At 38.8% G+C, this 20,719-nt stretch overlaps 1 protein-coding gene across 1 annotated transcript in view; it reads left to right on the plus strand.

Annotated features, from left to right (window-relative positions):
• The window catches only part of LOC131433736 (patched domain-containing protein 3), a 165,584-nt gene that overhangs the window by 58,607 nt on the left and 86,258 nt on the right, over positions 1–20,719 (plus strand). The window lies entirely within an intron of this gene.

Genomic DNA, 20,719 nt, shown 5'->3' on the forward strand with positions numbered 1-20,719 from the left:
TTATTTCAACTATGGCTGCACGAATGTTGTCCTTCAAGGCTTGAATTGTCTCTGGCTTGTCCACATAACACTTATCTTTGACAGACCCCCAAAGATAATAGTCTAACGGCGTCAAATCACAGCCCCGAGGCGGCCAAACGACATCCGAATTTCGACTGATAATTCGATCTTCGAAGACTGTGCGCAGAAGATCGATCGTAGCGTTGGCTGTGTGGCACGGAGCGCCGTGTTTTTGGAACCAAATAGTGTCCAAGTTTTCCTCTTCAAGTAACGGAAAGAACCAATCGCGGTAGCGCTCGCCATCGACCGTTGCGGCGGCTCCTGCCTCATTTTCGAAGAAAAATGACCCAATGATGCCGCCAGACCAAAATCCACACCAAACCGTCACTCTCTGAGAATGCATCTCCTTCTCCATGATAACGTGCGGGTTTTCCGTCCCCCATATGCGACAATTTTGCTTATTAACATACCCGCCGAGATGAAAATGATTCAAAGTGGCAAATTACCATGATTTTCAAAGTAAAACTGTACTATTTTCACGCGTTTCTCAAGCGTATACACAACCATTTTCGTTCAGCGGAAGGATAAAACTAAGTTTCTGTCAGATCAGAAGTGACATTACGGTTACCAATGTTGAACTAACCGCTAGTTCAAAAAAAATGTTAGACGTGTACATTCATGCGCCGGCAAGGTGAAGTCGTTCAAGGTGAAAATTGTACCAACTCGTAATTATAAACAGAATGTGAGGGCTAAAGCCCGGGTTCACAAGTTGTATCTCGTATAATTGACGAGATTTTCCTGCGTGATATTGGACGATGAAACTTATGTGCTGGAAATCTTTAAGGGCTGAGACCAGTGTGTTTTAGAGGGCTGTTTTCACGCTTCAAATCTGTTTTTCTCAGAAACGGTGACGAATATCAAAAAACCCAACTGACAATTTTTTCTGAAGGAAGAATTACATAGCTGAAAACGGCAACTTTCAACTTGTTCATTGAATATCTCGTCTTCAAAAGTATGGATAAAAAATCTATACTGACAATGTCTAGATATGATTCAGTAATAGCCGTTCAACCGAGAAGGTTGTGTATAGAAGCGTACAGTTTAATAACGCTGGTTGGTTTACACGCGTTAAATACGACAACGGTTGAACTACAGGTAGAGACCTGTTGGCAGCAGCCGTTAAAACGTATAGTCGTGCTGCATAAGAGAGCCCTAGTGCTGGGCCAAGCTGGTGAAGGAAACAACAAAGGGCGTTTCCCAAACTCTACCCAGGCCGCAATATACAGCCACAAGTGCTGAGCAGGAGAGTGCAAAGGCACATCGAAGAGGAAGAGTGCAAAGGCACATAGAAGCAGGAGAGTGCAAAGGCACACCGGTGCGAAGGCACTTCGGTGCAGAAGCATATCGGTGCGGAGCACTAGGAAGAAGGAGACAAGACAACTCGGTCTTTCCACTGCCATACAACACGCAGGTATACACCGGTGACCTGCGCTGGTTACAGCTGGCGAAGACGAAAGCAAATCGGAATTCGAGTGGTGCTGGATGTCAGGTAGCAGTAGCATCACATCATATTCTATCGCTACAGTGAGCTTCAGCATTGTATCAACGTCCAGATACATCCAACAAGAACATCTAGAGCAACGAGGATCTACACGGCAGTGCAACGGAGATAGACAACAATTTCAAGGTAGAAGTTTTTTCTTTTCCTTTTGATTGAGTACTGTGTAGTGTTGGTTTCAAATTTTATTTTAAAGTTTAGTTAAAAATTTTAATGTAATGGATGAATCCATGGACGTAAATCCTAGCATGAATCCGATACCCCCACGAACGAAAAAATATCAGGAGAGCTCTTCTGGGCCTTGGATAGTCTTTTTTAGACGTATATCAAAGCCATTAAACATTTTTCAAATTAATAAAGGTTTGACATCACGATACTCTTCAATCAAAGAGATCATAAAAGTAAATAACGATAAAATTCGTGTTGTGGTAAATAATTTGAAACACGCGAATGATATTGTCTCTTCGGAACATTTCAATAAAGAGTATAAAGTTTACATACCCTCCAAAGATGTCGAAATTGACGGTGTTGTTACCGAAGCGAGTCTTTCGGTAGATGATTTACTCAAGCATGGTGTTGGTCGTTTCAAGAACTCTATGCTTGAGGGTGTGAAAATACTGGAGTGCAAACAACTGTACTCAGTAGTTCATGAAGAGGAAAAAAAAGTTTATCGCCCATCAGACTCGTTTCGAGTGACATTTGCCGGGTCTGCGTTGCCGTCCCATGTCTATGTCGATAAAATTCGCCTCCCTGTTCGGCTTTATGTTCCAAATGTAATGAATTGTACGAACTGCAAAAAATTCGGCCACACAGCTACTTACTGTAGTAATAAACCAAAATGTATTAAGTGTGAAGGGCCTCATAAAGATAATGATTGCAACAAGGAAATTGAAAAATGTATTTATTGTGGGAATAGTCCTCATGATGATATTTCAGTATGCACTGCATTTAAAGTGCACAAAGACAAAATTAAGCTTTCTTTAAAAGCACGGTCTAAGCGCACATATGCAGAAATGCTTAAAACGGTCATTGATGTCCCCCCTTTGGAAACCGAAAACGGGTTTTCAAATCTAGAGGAACCAGAGGACTCTGACTCTGACGAAAATAGTGAAGGTAATTCGTTTATCACTACCCAAGGGTCAGTTAAGAGAAAGAAGTCTTCCTCCAAATTACCAAAAAAGACACCTAAAATTTCATCTTCAAAAAAAGATCCCCGTGTTAAACAAAAAAAGTCAAAACCAAAGACTGTGCCTCCTGGTTTGTCAAATTCACAAACCAATCCAGGATCTAGTACAGAAAAAGATAATAATCCAGTGGGCTCCATTTCACAGCCACCAACAGGATTACTGAAGTTTTCGGAAATTGTTGAATGGATTTTCTCAGCATTCAATATATCTGAACCCTTAAAGACCCTCATAATGGCATTCCTTCCAATAGCTAGAACCTTTTTGAAGCAGTTATCAGCTCAATGGCCAATTGTCTCAGGTTTTGTATCTTTTGATGGATAATTTATCACCCGTCGCAAATGATACAATCACTGTCCTGCAGTGGAATTGTCGAAGCATCATGCCAAAACTTGATTCATTTAAAATATTATTGCATAGTCAAAAATGTGATGTATTTGCTTTATGCGAAACATGGCTTACTTCAAACATAGCTTTAAGTTTTAATGATTTTAACATTATACGTCTCGATAGAGACTCTCCGTATGGTGGAGTGCTTTTGGGAATTAAGAAATGCTATTCCTTTTATAGATTAAACATCCCTTCAACTTCTAGTATAGAAGTTGTTGCTTGCCAAATAAACATTAAAGGCAAAGATATTTGCATAGCTTCGGTTTATATTCCTCCAAAAGCACAAGTTGGACAGCAACAGCTTAATGAAATGGTTGAAGCCCTTCCTGCACCACGATTGATTCTGGGGGATTTAAATTCGCACGGTATTATGTGGGGTTCCGTTTACAATGATAGCAGATCATCTTTAATACAAAACATTTGTGACAATTTTAGCATGACGGTATTAAATATGGGTAGCATGACACGGATCCCAAGACCTCCTGCACGCCCAAGTGCATTAGATCTATCTCTTTGCTCAACATCAATTCGACTAGATTGCACCTGGAAAATACTGCCTGATTTACACGGTAGCGATCATTTACCAATCATCATCTCAATTAGCAGTAGCAATTGCATTGCTACTTCCGCTAGTATTCCATATGATTTGACAAAAAATATCGACTGGATTAAATACCAAAGTAGTATCTCTAGTATTTTGAATTCAATGGAAGAGCTCCCTCCACTTGAAGAATATGACTTCCTCATTTGTTCGATTCTGGAGGCAGCAGAACAATCCCAAACTAAACGCTTTCCTGGGCCAACGACTAACAGAAGGCCTCCCAACCCCTGGTGGGACAAAGAGTGCTCAGAGGCTAAACTCGCAAAACAAAATGCTTGCAAGACGTTTCTAAAACGGGGAGGAGGAACTCCTCAGAATTTTGAAAAACTTATGGTTTTAGAAACCAAGTACAAGAGCATACTTCGAGCCAAAAAATGTAGCTATTGGAGACATTTTGTCGAAGGTTTGTCAAGAGATACCTCAATGAGCACTCTTTGGAACACGGCCAGACGAATGAGGAATCGTAACGTGGGCAATGAGAGTGATGAATACTCGAACCGATGGATATTTGACTTTGCTAGGAAAGTTTGCCCAGATTCTGTTCCTACGCAGAGCATTATACGGGAATCTCCTCCAAATAATGGTTTTATTAATAACCCATTCTCAATGATGGAATTTTCTATAGCACTCTTGTCTTGTAACAATAACGCTCCAGGGTTGGACAGAATTAAATTCAACTTGGTGAAGAATCTGCCCAACCTCGCAAAAAGACGTTTGTTGGAATTGTTCAACAAGTTTCTTGAGCAAAATATTGTTCCACCTGACTGGAGACAAGTGAAAGTTATCGCCATTCAAAAACCGGGGAAACCAGCTTCCAATCACAACTCATATAGACCCATTGCGATGTTGTCCTGCATCAGAAAATTGTTCGAAAAAATTATTCTACGACGTCTCGACACTTGGGTCGAGACGAACGGTTTGTTGTCAGATACTCAGTTTGGCTTCCGTAGAAATAAAGGGACGAATGATTGCCTTGCATTACTTTCGTCTGACATCCAAATTGCCTTCGCTCAAAAGCAACAAATGGCATCTGTATTTTTAGACATTAAAGGAGCATTTGATTCAGTTTCCATTGATGTTCTTTCAGACAAGCTTCACCAAAATGGACTCCCAGCGGTTATAAATAATTATTTGCACAACCTTTTGTCAGAGAAACACATGCATTTTTCACATGGCGATTTGGCAACACTCAGAAATAGTTACATGGGTCTCCCGCAAGGCTCATGCCTCAGTCCGCTCCTCTATAATTTTTACGTAAATGACATTGACAGCTGTCTAGTAACCCCATGTACACTAAGACAATTGGCAGATGATGGCGTGGTTTCAGTTACTGGACCCAAAGCTATTGATCTGCATAAACCATTGCAAGATACCTTAGATAACTTGTCCGATTGGGCTGTTCATCTTGGTATCGAATTCTCTGCGGAGAAAACAGAGTTAGTCGTCTTTTCAAGAAAGCATGATCCCGCGCAGCTTCAGCTCCATATGATGGGAAGAATGATCCAACAGGTTTTAACTTTTAAATACCTCGGGGTGTGGTTCGATTCCAAATGCACGTGGGGAGGACACATTAGGTTTCTGATAACAAAATGCCAACAAAGAGTAAATTTTCTTCGAACAATAACAGGATCTTGGTGGGGTGCTCATCCGGAAGATCTAATAAAATTGTATCAGACAACGATACTTTCAGTGATGGAATATGGATGCGTTTGCTTTCGTTCCGCTGCAAACTCTCATATTATCAAACTGGAGCGAATTCAGTATCGTTGTTTGCGAATTGCTTTAGGGTGCATGCATTCGACACATACAATGAGTCTTGAAGTTCTGGCGGGAGTTCTTCCATTAAAAGATCGATTTTGGGAGCTTTCATCACGCCTGCTAATAAGATGTGAGGTGCTGAATCCCATGGTAATTAATAATTTCGAACGACTAGTCGAGCTTCGATCTCAAACAAAATTCATGACAGTATATTTTAACCATATGTCACAGGAAATCAACCCTTCAAGATATATTCCTATCCGTGTCAGCCTCCTAAATGTCCCTGACTCAACTTTATTTTTCGATACATCCATGCAGCGCGAAGTGCGTGGAATCCCGGATCATCTACGTTCGACGGAAATCCCAAAAATATTTTCAAGTAAGTTCAGGCATATTGACTCTGAGAAAATGTTTTACACGGACGGATCGCGAATTGAAGAAGCGACAGGGTTTGGTATGTTCAACAATAATGTTTCGGCCTCATTTAGGCTTCAAGAACCTGCATCTGTTTATATAGCAGAGCTAGCAGCAGTTCATTATAGTTTGAGTGTAATCGTCACATTAATTCCAAACCATTTTTTCCTCTTCACAGATAGTCTGAGTGCAATTGAAGCCATTCGCTCAAACATGACTGGCAAGACTGAACCGTTTTTCCTGGGCAAAATAAAACAGTGCCTGAACGACATATTGAATAATAATTATCTAATCACTATAGTCTGGGTCCCGGCTCATTGCTCCATTCCTGGCAATGAAAGAGCCGATATTTTAGCCAAACGTGGTGCTATTGAGGGTGAAATTTATGAGAGACCAATTGCTTTCAACGAATTCTATAGCTCGTCTCGCCAAAGAACACTTGCCAGCTGGCAAGCTTCTTGGGATAAAGATGATCTGGGTCGGTGGATGCACTCAATTATTCCGAAAATATCGACAAAGGCATGGTTCAGGGGACTGGATGTGAGTAGAGATTTCATTCGTGTGATGTCCAGACTCATGTCCAATCACTACACGATAGATGCACATCTCCTTCGAATTGGGCTCTCCGAGACTAATCATTGTGCTTGTGGCGAAGGTTATCGAGATATTGATCATGTCGTTTGGACATGCGTGGAGTATCGTGATGTCAGATCTCAACTAATAAATTCTTTGCGTACCCAAGGTAGACTATCCAATATCCCAGTTCGAGACATTCTTGCTTGTCGTGACCTTTCATACATGAAACTTATTTATCATTTCATAAAGAAAACTGGAGTTTCAATTTAATAAAGGCCCCTTTCAAGACTTAGTTCTGATCCCAGCTGCGTCCATGAGTTCAACCAATAGCTAAATTAGAATAAAAATAATGTAATGATACAAACAAACTCGAAACAGTTTATGAAATTATTAACAAAATGTCTGAAAATAACAGCTTATCTTATAATTTATAGAAGTTAATCGTTTGGTTCAAATAATATTTCCGAGTAGATTTCATAATTAATGACGAGTTACCTAAGATGATATTTAAGTAATAAGAGAATATGTTTTAATAAATGCAAAACGTTGTGACTATGTTAGAATTAAATTAGGATAAGAATATTATGTAAAAGTGATGCTACGGCGAAGAAAAACTTATGTAAACTGCCTTAAGAAATAAACGTATTTATGAAAAAAAAAAATGTCTAGATAATTTAGTTTAGATGCGATTAGTGCATAAAAACATATATGTTGCCGTGATAAAAATTAAGTGAATGTTATTTTTGTAAAGGTACGTCCATTTCTATGGCGGCCATTTTTTCTGCTCTTGTATCCTGGTTAGAGCTAATAAAAGTCATTTTCATTGACTAATAAATAGACGAAAATGACAAGAAATAACTGTCACTCTCAGCTTCGCTTGCAAACTATGAGAACGAAATCCATGTCCAGTCAATGACAAAAGCGGGACAGTAGTTTCAAAATTGTGTTTTTTCTTTCATTTACCCTTTCAGTCATTTGCAGTGGTCCTTCATTGGTCCAATACGTTGGATTATTGGTCCAATGAAAGTCCAATCAATCGTTCAACGGGAGGCCAGCACGGGACCTTCGTTTGCCGATTTTGAAACAGACCGTTGAACCGGGCGTCATTTTTTTCGTTCAACAAACCCGGCAGACAGAGGTCCATTGTTGAGCCATTTTTAACATGAGGAGTTGGACTAGTTTTACTGCAGAATTTCTGAAGTTTTTTCCACTTATTTGTTTAAACTAACATTACATACCTGCACAATACTTCTACTTCACATAGAATAACAGCAAATTTTCTTTCTATGTAAAGGTAACACTTAATTTTCACACTATTTTTGCAAGACAAAAAACAACAACAAACCGTTCCAGCAAATTGAACGAATATTTCGTGCAATATGTCGTTCAACAAGCGCTCAAAAACCAACAAAATTGAACGGCCTGCTGAGAGGGTGGTAACGTAACGAAACATGAGAGAGAAATAAAATCGGCTCAGCAAGGCTGCCAAACAAGCGGTAGCTTTATTGGATTTTATGTGATGTAGTCAAACTTGTAACCGAAAATATCAAAACTTTTTTGGCCACTCGGCCACATCGAGTGTCATTTTGACATTTGCGAGAGAGCATTAAGGGAAATGTAAAACGCAGAGCGAGCCACGTCGTTATACGCGACCTACTGGCCTCAGCCCTTAAGCAGCTTCGCGGAATGTCTTCTTATACTGCCATGCTACGAAAGGAAAAAAAATATTTTGTTTGGGAGGAAATATGTACAATTGAAATAATAAAAAATTCAGCTTGGATTAAATAGCAGATTTCAAAATTAATCTTACCAGAATTTGTCACGAACAAACCTTAGAGTCCCAACTACCTGAATGCTTTAGCACCTCAAAAATATCCCTCTGTAAAGCGGCTCTTTTTTAGGTTATCGCCTTTGTTCTGAATAACGACGTATTGGTTTTTCGATCGAATATAGTTCGGTCGAATCCTAGCCTAGATTCAACGTTATTCAGAATAAGGGCGTATATAGTCTTCGAATTTAGCTCGTGAATTTAATATTTTTGCCTTTCTCATATAGAAAGGTAATGAAATCACTTGAAAAACCGACTAGTAAAAATTGGAGGGTCAAGTATCACATACCATTCGACTCAGTTCATCGAGCTGAGCAATGTCTCTCGCTGTTTGTGTGTGTGTGTGTGTGTGTGTGTGTGTGTGTGTGCGCTTGTGGGTGTGTGTGCTTGTGTGTGTGTGTGCTTGTGTATGTGTGCTTGTGTGTGCTTGTGTGTGTATGTATGTATGTGTGTGTGTGTATGTGTGTGTGTGTGTGTGTGTGTGTTCCGGAGTTATGGGGTAAAGTGTGTTCAATATTGTACACCGTCACTTAAACCGGCGAAACAAAAAACGTAAAAAATTTTGTAAACTAGACTCAAAACCGTCAATCTTAGGGTCAAATGGTCTTATGGTCCCACCAAAAATTACTGCTAAATTAGTTTCGGATAGAACAAACATTTAAATCGTCATTTAGAGTGCGATGGCAAAATTGTATAAAATCTTCAAAATTTGAATAAAAACTAATAGAGTTTGTACGTCATGTTAGTTGGTTAGTTGGGACTTCGATTATACCGGTTCTCGGGTTCCGGTGCCGGATGTGCATATAATAGTGAACCCACTTCGTTTTCTTAAGGATGACCTACGTGAGCAAAGCGCTGTTTCATTCTGTATATTATACTACTTAATGCACAAGCAATCGCTTGGTTTCTTTCAAAAATCGAAGAAAATTTTTTTGAATGGAATACCACAGTATTATACATGAGAAAGGCATCATTACACCACTAGGTGGATTAAAACAGGTTTTTAATTTTTAAGATGGGGTTATTCTTTCCACTTTCTAACGAGTTCCGTATACTGCACATTGCTTTCTAATGATTAAACAACCAAAAGAGTATTGTATCGAACTCAGCTTATTCTTCTTTTGACGCATGTATTTAAATACTCCGGTCACAAACTATTCGTGGTAGATGAGAAAATCAAAACTCAATTGTGCGCTACACGTTGGTCTAGTCGAAAACCCCAGCCGAACTGGAGGAAAACTACTTCGGTGTGTCGGACCAGTAATTGTTATCCAACACGCATGAATAAATTGGTTCTAGTGCTACGTGTGATCCGTCATCCCTCACCAGTTTACCCCGTCGAGCTGAGGTGACATTCAACTGCCTTGTTGGGGCGAACCAATAATAAGCACCGCCACAGTGGCCTACGGTAGCGATAAAAGTATCTGACGTTAGGCGGTTCCAGGCACTACTATACCAACTGATTGTAGGTACGCCAAATAATCTGTTTACGCATAGCTGCATGAAAACGTACATACAGCTTCCAGCGTTGAGCAGTTATTCAAGCCAACAGTGAGTGGACAAATGTTTTGAAACTATAATTACATAAAAGTGCCATTAAAACGGGTCTTCAAGTCCACACCGGTCTTGCACCGTGTGCCGTAGAAGTCTTCCACGTATGTTTGATAGCTGGTACTGGTGTGCATCAGTCAGGCAATCGGCAACATCGTCGTACCTTCTCGAATTACTGTTGTAACGCGGTTTGTGTTGGTAATTTTCGCCAAGAAGTAGCTGTTCGGTTCAAGCAGCGTGTTTAAAAGCCACGATTTCATTTCAATTTAACACTGCAAAACATCTAGAATGTTTAAGCTAGCCGAGCCGAGTCAATAAAACAACAAATTCATTGGATTGAAAATTACGTTTCCCACCTCATTTAGATTTAATCAGAGCAACTAATTAGTAATTTAGCTAAATAAACACTTCATCCAGCTCTATTTTCCATCGTAATCCATCACGCGCCAAGGGCTTGGTCAGTGCATTGCCCTTCTGCCGTCACAATGTCAAAACTATGAAACCCTATTTTCAAAACTGACTCACCACACCACACCGTCGGTTGCAAAGATGAAAGCAGCGGCATCATGGTTTTCACCGGGTAATCCGTTTCAGCAACTTCACCAAAAAGTGGTACAAGATCGACTGTCGGTGAACTGTTTTACGCCGAAGGCGGAGGAGGCTGCATAGAGAATGGTTTTACAGTGCCATTGTTTCGACCGCCAGTTGATGGTATCCCCAGGCGGTCACACCGCGAGACTGTTTGTTTTCAAATGGGTGGGACGGTGGGGCGTCAACGAATGAACAAGCAACCAACCGCAGAAGCTTGCACTTTGCTTTTCTCGAGCTCGACCGTTTCTACTATTACCTGCTTAGCATAAATTCGCATCGTTAACCTTGTGTTTTTTATTAGTAGTAATTGTTCAATTTCCATCCGGTGCGGCAGCCGCCGTCCGGCTGCCCCCTAACTAATCAGGCGGAGTGACTGTTTCGGACGATGAATGTCTCTAATCAGTGTGCTATGTGTTAATTTTATGCTACCGGCCCGAGAGATGGGCACTTGAACTTCGTTTCAAGCTGCTGGCTGCCCGAGAAAGGCGGAAAAGAGCTCTTGAGAAAATTTATACTGGCTATTCTGTCGGAGCTATCATTGCTTGTTGTTATTATGATTACTGAACTTAATGGTTCTAAGCGATTCTTTGAAAAGTAGGTCTTGGTGCGGTGTTTCGCGAATTGGAAATGGAATAATCGGGAAATGGCGGAATGGTGCACTTAATGTGAACATTTAAAATACGATTTCTAGATGAAGGGGCTACTTTTTCTGGAGATCTGGAGATGAAGGGGCTACTTTGCTTGACCGGCATCTCGACTAATCCAGGAATAATTGACTTTCTTTCCTCAGTGATTTTGGGCTCAATAAATACTATAGTTAAGATGTTCGTTTTTTAACCCCCATCCATTCAAAATCATTGGTTAAATTGAGATCTGCTACCTACATTTACAGCACTGACAGTTTTGAAATAGAACTATGCCGTAAAGCTACCTAAACCCTACAAGTTAGTTGAATATGATACCTTCTTATACCTTCTTTTGTTTTTTTTACTTGAATTGTAGTTCTACCAAAGAATTATTCCAGTAGAATAAGAAGCTACCCTGTTTCGCTCAAAAAATAATGAACGATTACGATAACGGTATCAAATGTTGGTTTTCAAATAGTTCATAGGCAAATGTTCCAATTTTCTAAAAAAATAAATGTTTTCGTGCATACCATACTGATTACAAGTATTGCATATTTAATTATTGCGACATTATAAATTGGCAGGTAGCTCAAAAAATAAAATCAATTTTCACGGTATCTAAGTTTGTGTATTTATTTCAGCTCACATTCCTTGGTTAAATTTCAGAAAAAGTATTGAGAATAATGATATTCATTTTCGACTGATGCCCTCCACGAGAACTAAATTAGTTCCGGTTACTGTATTTCTCATCCGATGAAATTAATAATTTTCTTAACGAATTGCTTTTGTCTTTTCAAGACCTAGAGCAGCCTTAGGGTAGTTTTAAATTTTTATCAATATCTAACGAGGAAAACAGATTCGAAAAATGACATGGGAATACAACAATGAAATGGCAACTGCGAAAAAGCTTTCGCATATACGGTACTCGAACCCGTTACTACCCCCTATCCGGGAAAATCGTTTTTCAATAAATACCCTGCACACTTAAAATTTCTTGCTGAATCTCGGCAAAAAAATGCCGAGATTTGCACAGCCGAGTGCTCGGTTATCGTCTCGGCAAAATGTATAATTACTGAGAATCTCGGCAATCCAAAATTTGTCAACTGTCAATTATTGCCGAACTTGTCAGCAGAAGTTTTGCTGTCTGCTCGGCAAAAGTTATCAGGAAGGAATCATGAATTGCCGAGTCATCAGTAATCGAAAAAAGGAAAGATATTTTTTTATTTTTGCATGAAATTAATAACAGCAATAGCTAGTGTTGGTGAAAGGAATATTTTATTGATGTTCATTTCAATTCAGCAAACCACAAAAGCGCAAACACCAAACGAAAACATCACGGCTAAAGACAATTGTTTCTAGTGCTCCTCACCTCACCTGTAAATAAGCGGATATAAATATATATGCAAATTAGATAGTTTTCGATTTTACTTATCTTTTAATAAAATATACAAATCTTCTTCCTTCATCCAGTTTAGATGTTTTCCAGTTCCACGAGCAATGGCGACGTGATGCTTGTAAAATCTAAAGGAAACATTAAATGACAAGTGTCTAACCGAGTTTCAGTAAAAGCTAAGTCGCTGTTCGAAATCTCGGCAAACGGTTTTGCTGATCTCGGTATATTTGTTGTTTACTGACACGTTCAGCATAATATTTTGCCAAACTTCAGCAAAAGAACTTTACCGAGATATCAGCATAGAACTTTAACGATTTTCGGAAAAGAGCATGTTAATTACTGAATAGTCAGTAAAATTAAGTGTTGTCGATATAATTCGGCATTTCATTATGCCGAGCTCGAGAATCGGTTTTAAGTGTGTGCATGTGAAACTAACGGAGAATGGGGGAGTAGTTGCAATAGAGATATGACTATAGTTGAACTGCGTGGTGTCCGAGCACAAATGAATATGCTCTTCTGTTTAATTAGACCAGGGGTTCTCAAAGTGGTCGATATAGACCCCTTGGTGTCGATATCCTTTTCGCGGGGGTCGACGTAAACGAAAACTGACTATGGGGGTCGACGAGGTCTAGAAATCGACCCCCTATTGTTTGATATAAATTGTTATTTGAAATATTCATGCTAAAAAGTTGTGTTTAGTTTACTATCCGCAGAAATTGGTAAGTATTTGACATCAATATTTAAAAAACTAGAAATTCCATTTCCAAAGGAATTTGTTAAAGGGGATCAAAGGCCTAAGTTAATTTTAGTAAAGGTCCATGACCCAAAATAGTTTGGGAACCCCTGAATTAGACTGGTTCTGCGGTAACTTGTATGCAGTTTTTTTTTATTTGTATTCAAATGTCATTTTTTAAATCTGTTTGCCTCGTTAGATATTGATCAAATGTTAAATTTTTTTTTTGTTCAACGAAATCTGAGACTAACAATTTTTCGATTGAAGAGAGCTTAAAAAAAATAACAGATACTAAAGCAGAAATATAAACCGCTCTCTCAACTGAAATCGAATAGTTCCCGAGAGTCGATATATGTTTAAAAAATCGCACCAAAATCTCGACATTTCATGTATTTAATTAAATTTTTCGATTTCGGAAATTAGATGTACTTGGTGATTTTTCATAATCGAAAATTTTTAAACTTTACCTGCCCGGTGGTATCACTCACTCATGCCAGATTAAGCTTAATCTTTTTTGTGGTGCCTAATCATTTAGGTACTACCGCTTTATGAAGCTAGATATGATCCTTTTTTATTGGCACCCTAATACATATTCATTGCTAAGAATGGATGTAATGTGACACCTGGTAGTGATAGCGTACTAACAAATTTATTGATTAAAATTTATAATCAATATTTTTTTAGTATGGAACGATTTCTTCGGTTGAGTGCTAGTTATGCACGGAACCACCCGCGATCCCATTTCAATCAGAATATTAGTTGATTTTCTGAATTCGATTGGTTAAAATTTGGTACAACTAATCGATTGTTGTTTAAACTAATCTGTCATTTTTGATTTATCGTGCTGGCAGCTTAGCAACGACACCCAACAAGTAATGAAACGTTTCAGTTGAGCAATGCCAAACACCCTGAGCGAACAATGAAACGTTTCAATGAGATGTCACTCGTGCAATTGAGCAAAGACACAATCCCAGCAAAGTTACTTGTATGCATGAAAGCAAAAAAATGTCTCAGTTGTTTCATCCAATTATTCAGTTATTTGAACTTAAAACGCCAATTGCAATAAATATTTTTTACTGTTAGCCTCTTCGGGGGCAGCTAATCGTTCACTGCTTGAACAACGAAATTTTACCTAATTAACTGCTTATATCTTTATCACTTAACTCACAAAGGATATGGAAATGAACCAAAAGATTACAATTCTCAAAAGGGAACTCACCAGAAAAATGGTCACAGGGAATTAGGAAATTTTTCCTTCACTTGCAGAATGGCTCGCTGGTAAACCTAATGCTACCGATACACTTTCAAGAAAATACAAATAGTACCATTTCACTTTAGCAGCAAATTTATAAGCGGTTTTAATAACATTCACATGAACTGTCCTAGAATACATTACTCTCAGATGAAATTAAAACATTTATACTGTAGGAATATCTATTTAACACATGGAAAACTTGTTTTACAATTAACTGTTATATTCTTCTGCATACTTTCACTTACATAAAACGACCACTACCTAACTAACATAAATGACGTTCTTTTACCATTGAAAATTTTCAATATGAAACGCTTCTGGTGAAATGAAGTGGTTTTTTGTTCTGCCTTTTGCTGTCTTCGTTCTCCGCCAAGTGACAGCATTTGAATACAACAATTTCGGTTACCTGAATGGTTATGTCAAAATCAACAGATATGTTAGTTAAATCAACAAAATTTTAGTTGAAACAACCAGGGCGTGAAACAACAATTGCAATATTGTAATTTTGTGATCTGCGGGTTCTCCGTGTGGGTTCGAGTCTCGTCTCTGTGGTACCATTTTGCGGGTTTCATTACATAATTGCATTCGCATGTCATTTTACTAATCTGTTCACCTCGTTAGATGTTAATACCTATTATCTTTCTGCGAACAGGATCAGCCTAGAAATCGTCTGGAATCCGTTTGGTAAATGGACCAATTTTTGCCTGTCTCATACAGAAAGTCGCTGTGAAAACCGACTTTATAACCGAGGCCGGAGGGCCGAATGTCATGTACCATTCGACTCAGTTCGTCGAGATCACAAAACGTCTGTGTGTGTATGTGTGCGTATGTATGTATGTGTGTATGTATCAAATAATGTCACTCACTTTTCTCAGAGATAGCTAAACCGATTTTCACTAACTTAGAACTAAGAAAGGTTTCTTAGCATGATACAATTTTCTTGAATATCATTTGGATCCGATTTCCGGTTCCGGAATTACAAGGAAATATGTGCCATTTTTTTTAAAAAAACGCGCACTCAATTTTCTCAGAAATTCCTTAACCGATTTTCATTTGCATGCATGGTCTTTGAATTCTTTAAAAAGTTGATCCAGATCCGACTTCCGGTTTCGATATTACAGTGCGATTAGTGAAAATTTTCAATTTCATGAGTATTTTTTCACAAGCTATGGCGAAACGAGGTGCACATTTTTATAAAACTTACTGTTAAATTCATCTAGTTGGCAGATCTTGTTAGTTAATAAATATATAAAACTACTTTGAGACTACTAGTCCCCGGTTTCTGCTTCCAAAATCACTGATAATAGTGAAGAAAATTTCCAAAAACGGAATTCACTTCGATCCGACTTCCGGTTACGAAATTATAGGCCGATGAGTGTCAAATCATTAACATGGTGATAGGCACCATAAAAAAGGAAAAAAATAGTCAAAATGACGATGCATAACTAGTACGCGACGGTACGTGCGGTTTTGCTCCGTTCGCAGCGTGCTTTGTTCTATTTCGTATAGCATGCAGTGCTGCCACATTAAAATTTATATTTTTCGGGACGTTTCGTCGAAAGGGTAATTTCGAATACATCATATTATTATTTTTTTGTATTATTATGTCTCCTGGATAATTGATGTGGTGCAGCCACATAACCGAAGCCAAGATGGTTCGGCGGCACAAAACCACCAAGACGACGTCAGCTAAATTGGTAGCCTACCCGACAACGCAACGGCCTCTCGCATACAAACCTGTAACCGCCTCGTTTGCCTTCGCTAGGTTTCTTTGCTTTAGTTAGGTCCGAACAAGCGGTAGCGAGGTCGGACAGCACACGAATCTAAACGATGTGGCGAAGCAACATTTGCCTGGAGGATACACCTTTGCAAATGCTTTGATGCTTAGGAGCTAATAAAGTCAACAACTCCGTTCTGAGGCTCATGCATCAATCTTTATTCAAGAGTACAAGAATCAATCTTTCAGTTCGTGCTCGCATCTCATCCGACACAGTCGACAATTGCTTACGGTCGAGACGATAGAAACTAAGACAATACAGTGTAGTGAACAAAAGAGTGTACGGAATGGGCAAATACGATTTAACATACACAGAAAGAAATAATGAAATTTACACGACATTTAAATCAATAGCAACATGGAATAGACATAGGTTGAATCGAAAGTTTGATTGAAAACCATCATCGATGCAAAATTAAATTGGATCGCATTGAAATTTCAATGAATAGAACTGTATCTTTCAATTAATGCATAGTTTTGCAATTGAATTATATTGAAACGTACATAATTGTAAAGTAAATTTATGTTTAATTGCCTGCTCCAAATATGTGCATGAAAATAGATGTAAATTCACAAAATATTTTTATCTGTGTAGCCTGAAACTTGGCCTACAAGACCAGATTCATTTTGTATTGATTTCAAGCGCTGTAAAGTTAGACCAGCAGCAACCGAAATTAAAATCTTGCTTAAGGAACGAATGCATCTAAACGTTAATGATGTAAGTGAGATTCAATTCAACAAGGCGTCTAACTGTGTGTACATTATGTTCAAACGTGAAAGAGATGCAATTGCATTTTATCTAATAAAAATATGGCTTGTACGCGAATTGACCTAAATAAAAAAAATTTATAACAAAATCAATCTTTATTTAAGAAGTACAATTGTATGTCAACAAAACGGGAACTAACGCTATCATTTTCCATTTGTTTTTATTTTAAACCAATTCCAATCACGATATTAAGAGAATTGCAGGATTCGACGAAATGACCCTTCCAGCGAAATGAACTTCGGTGAAATGGCATTCGGCGAAGTAGCCTATTCGTCGAAATGTCGTTCGGCGAAATGACCCTTTCAATGAAATGGCTTCTGGCGAAACGGCTTTCAGCGAAACGACCCTGACCCATTCCTTTACTATATTTTATGTTCATATAAAATCCATCATCCTACTATAACCGCCCTTCTATTGCCATCTTTCAACGGCATAAGATAGTAGTAGAGTAGCCTTTTCGATGGATGTTCTATTTCGCCGAAAGTGTCATTGCATCGAAAGCTATTTCAAGCCATACATGTATTCGGTGGATAACTTTTTTGTTGCTCTAACAGACTCATAATCGAAGGATTAAATTTTCGACAAACGAAGGTGTTTATTTGTGGTTTCTAGTAAACGATTATGGGTAAGACGGCCATGAGTGTCCAAAGCCGACTGGTGACCGATTGCCTACGAGACGGCTGTAGATGGAGAATGTAACTGGATCTATTGGCCAAAGTGAGGAAGCAGCCAATCCACCCCGCGTGCAGAAAGCACATCTTGTTTTTGTATCGATTATAGAATTTTTGACCTTAAGGTCATTCATTTCTTTGGGCCAGAAAAGTTTTTCTGACCGTATAAGCGGGATTGAGAATCGAACCCAGGCAACCCAGGATGCTTGAAATAAATCACATCTGTCCGGGATTATTCGTTTTTACTAATTTATCCAAAGCTAAATTCTAAGGCTTAATTGAATAAGCGATGGCCGATTGGAGAAAAATACGCAGATGATTTAAGATTGACGTTAACCAATTAGTTTTCTTCGAGACGCGATTAGTTGAAATGATCATCATTCCTTTGCTAGAATTAATCAATGTGGAATAATAAAACAAACCAAATGAAGAATCGATCAATTTATTAATTTGTGTGAAATAATAGCAAAGTCTTGGCATTACATTCCTTTTGTGGAATTTGGCCTTTCTTTTTCAACAGACTTCGCAGCCGATTCTTAGTGCACAGAATCATTGCATGGCTAGTACTATGGATCCTACTGACACTAAGAATCTTTCCAGGTCGGGGCTCCAACATATGACAACTGGCTTGTAAGACCAGCGTCCTATGCATTGAACCGCCAACCCGGGAAATAATGGTCATCGCAAATGATTAGGAAAAAGGTGTTTGTAGGATAGCCCATACAATCTATAAATTTCTAAATATTCCGATAATCGATATCCGGAAAGAAAAATTTGAGTTAGTTTTTTTATATCGTTTATTTATACCCGGCTTTACTCTTTTGGTCGTGCGTCGGTTGAGTTAGTTTATTTCAATCATAAATTCAAGGATAGTATTCATGATATCATGAGAAGATAAAATCATGATAAGATCATGAGTCCCCAGGGGACTATTCGAGTGCCGGTCAATCAGGCAGAATCATTGGTTTGGGTCATCGGAGTACTAGTGAATAGAAAGTAGCCGTCTTTCACCCCGGATTCGTCGGACTAACACCGAAACCTTACCATTCAGCATGGAAGGAGAAGCAAAACCATTTTTCGTCTAAGAATTCCCTGCCGGAGTAGGTTATCTCCATTTGCGGAGATTATGTAGTAGTCTAGTAGTTACATATCCTGTCGAACCAACTGGTTTAGAGTTTCCGAAGTGCCAGCGATCCGGAAGTCATCCTTTAATCGGAATTGATAGACCAATCGCAGCACTTAACTGGTATCGTCGTGAGAGAGCTCCTAAGACCAGCACAGGAAAAGGGCAAATGCGGAAGCAGAGGTGCTTGCTAGAGTGCTAGAGAATGGTGATATAAAGTGCATATACATAGCTAGTCTATCATTTCCAATCAAACGCACATAAACACACATCTCGATCCTCAAAGTTCCTTGTCTTTTGGTCCAGTATTTGTTATGCTTAGTGCAATTAAACCCAATAAACGTACAGGACGGATCAGATCTCGCTGAGCTGAATCGAATATTATTCAATACCCAATTATGCGGGAGTCTGTTTAAATGTCGAGTTATGGAACTGTCAAGCGCCTTTCTTTTCATAGGAAAAAGAAAATCAATGCTCGTGTTATTGACCGACTTGATACATAATTCAATGTAATGTTGGGCTCTCACTTGATAGATGAAATGACACATATTTTCGATTTACGGAACCTCTTACCGACCTTAACCCACCGAACCATAAATTAACAATACCTGTACCCACCGATATTCAATGCTGAGTCAAAATTGCGCAAGCAGCTTCCGATTGTTTTCGTCATGCTTACTTCGGTAAACCCCAATAACGTATTTTGTTTGGAAACAAAAATCAGATACATATATTTAGCTTACGCAACTAATGCCAGTCTTAGTGAAGTTCCATCATCTGCTGGTTTTGAGTTTGTGTTTATTATTCTTGAAGCTTTCCGAAGACCACCCCGAAAACTATGCGATACGTAACCTATGAATTAACCAGCTGAAACGAAATTATGGCATCTCTTTTGTATACTTTTGATCCCCACAAGTTTATCGCGCCATAGTCACACCAAAAAAGAAAATTATTTTCAACCATAACAATAGCAAACACTCTATTCGCTCCTAGCTATCAATTATGTGGATTTTACCCTCTTCCTAGTCCAAGGAACTTGACCGGAAACGATGATCTCGTAGACTCGCCGTCTAGCAAATCGTGATCTCGTTAATGCATTTTCAACAAGTTAACGACCACCATCAGGATGCCCAGCCTAACGACCCTTTAGTCGATCCATTACGGCTTGGTCGATTCATGTGTTTACAATAAGATCACGTGCTTCAAATTGCCGCTCTAAACACTTAACAGCACCGTTGTCGGCGTTGCGTTAGAAATTGAGATGCTAGTGAAAATAAAAGCAAGCATCGTTGCAGGTGTAGTGTTTGTTTGGATAAACCCGAGAAGATGTAGTACAACTCCTGCAAACATGCGAGCTCGGACTAGTTCCTAATTGATGTAAACGGTGGTGCTGATAGCAAGGCACTGACCTTTGCAGAAAAAGGTTTGCTAAACACATGTTGTCGGGATAGGAATGCTGAATGAAAGCATGACATTAGGATTTCATGGCAGTTGTTAAAATTTGAATAGCCTGGATACTAAATAAGCCCGGATTAAGGTATAACCTAATTAACTTTTAGGTGCGGCAAATAACTAAAAAGAATCGACAAATGCTGCAAAACTTACAGTTATACTAAGTTTCGTAACATGATTGATTGAGCTTTGCAGTTTCATTCGGCTGTACAACGCTAATTCTATTAATGATCTCTCTCAAATTGTTCAACATTACCCATGAGAAATGAGGCTGCACAAGGCAACTGTTGTTTGCGCTAGCTGTCTAGCACAACTAATAAACCATCACAATGCAAAATACTGTGCAATTTAAATTTTCATGCTACACCTCTTTCGAAAGAAATAAGCATCGTGAAAACAGATTTAGTGTAACTTTCAAACCTGTGGGAAATTGACCGTCAATTCTATTGATGATTATCATTACTTTCCC

This window comes from Malaya genurostris, chromosome 3, assembly GCF_030247185.1.
Source record: "Malaya genurostris strain Urasoe2022 chromosome 3, Malgen_1.1, whole genome shotgun sequence".
Classification (NCBI taxonomy): domain Eukaryota; kingdom Metazoa; phylum Arthropoda; class Insecta; order Diptera; family Culicidae; genus Malaya; species Malaya genurostris.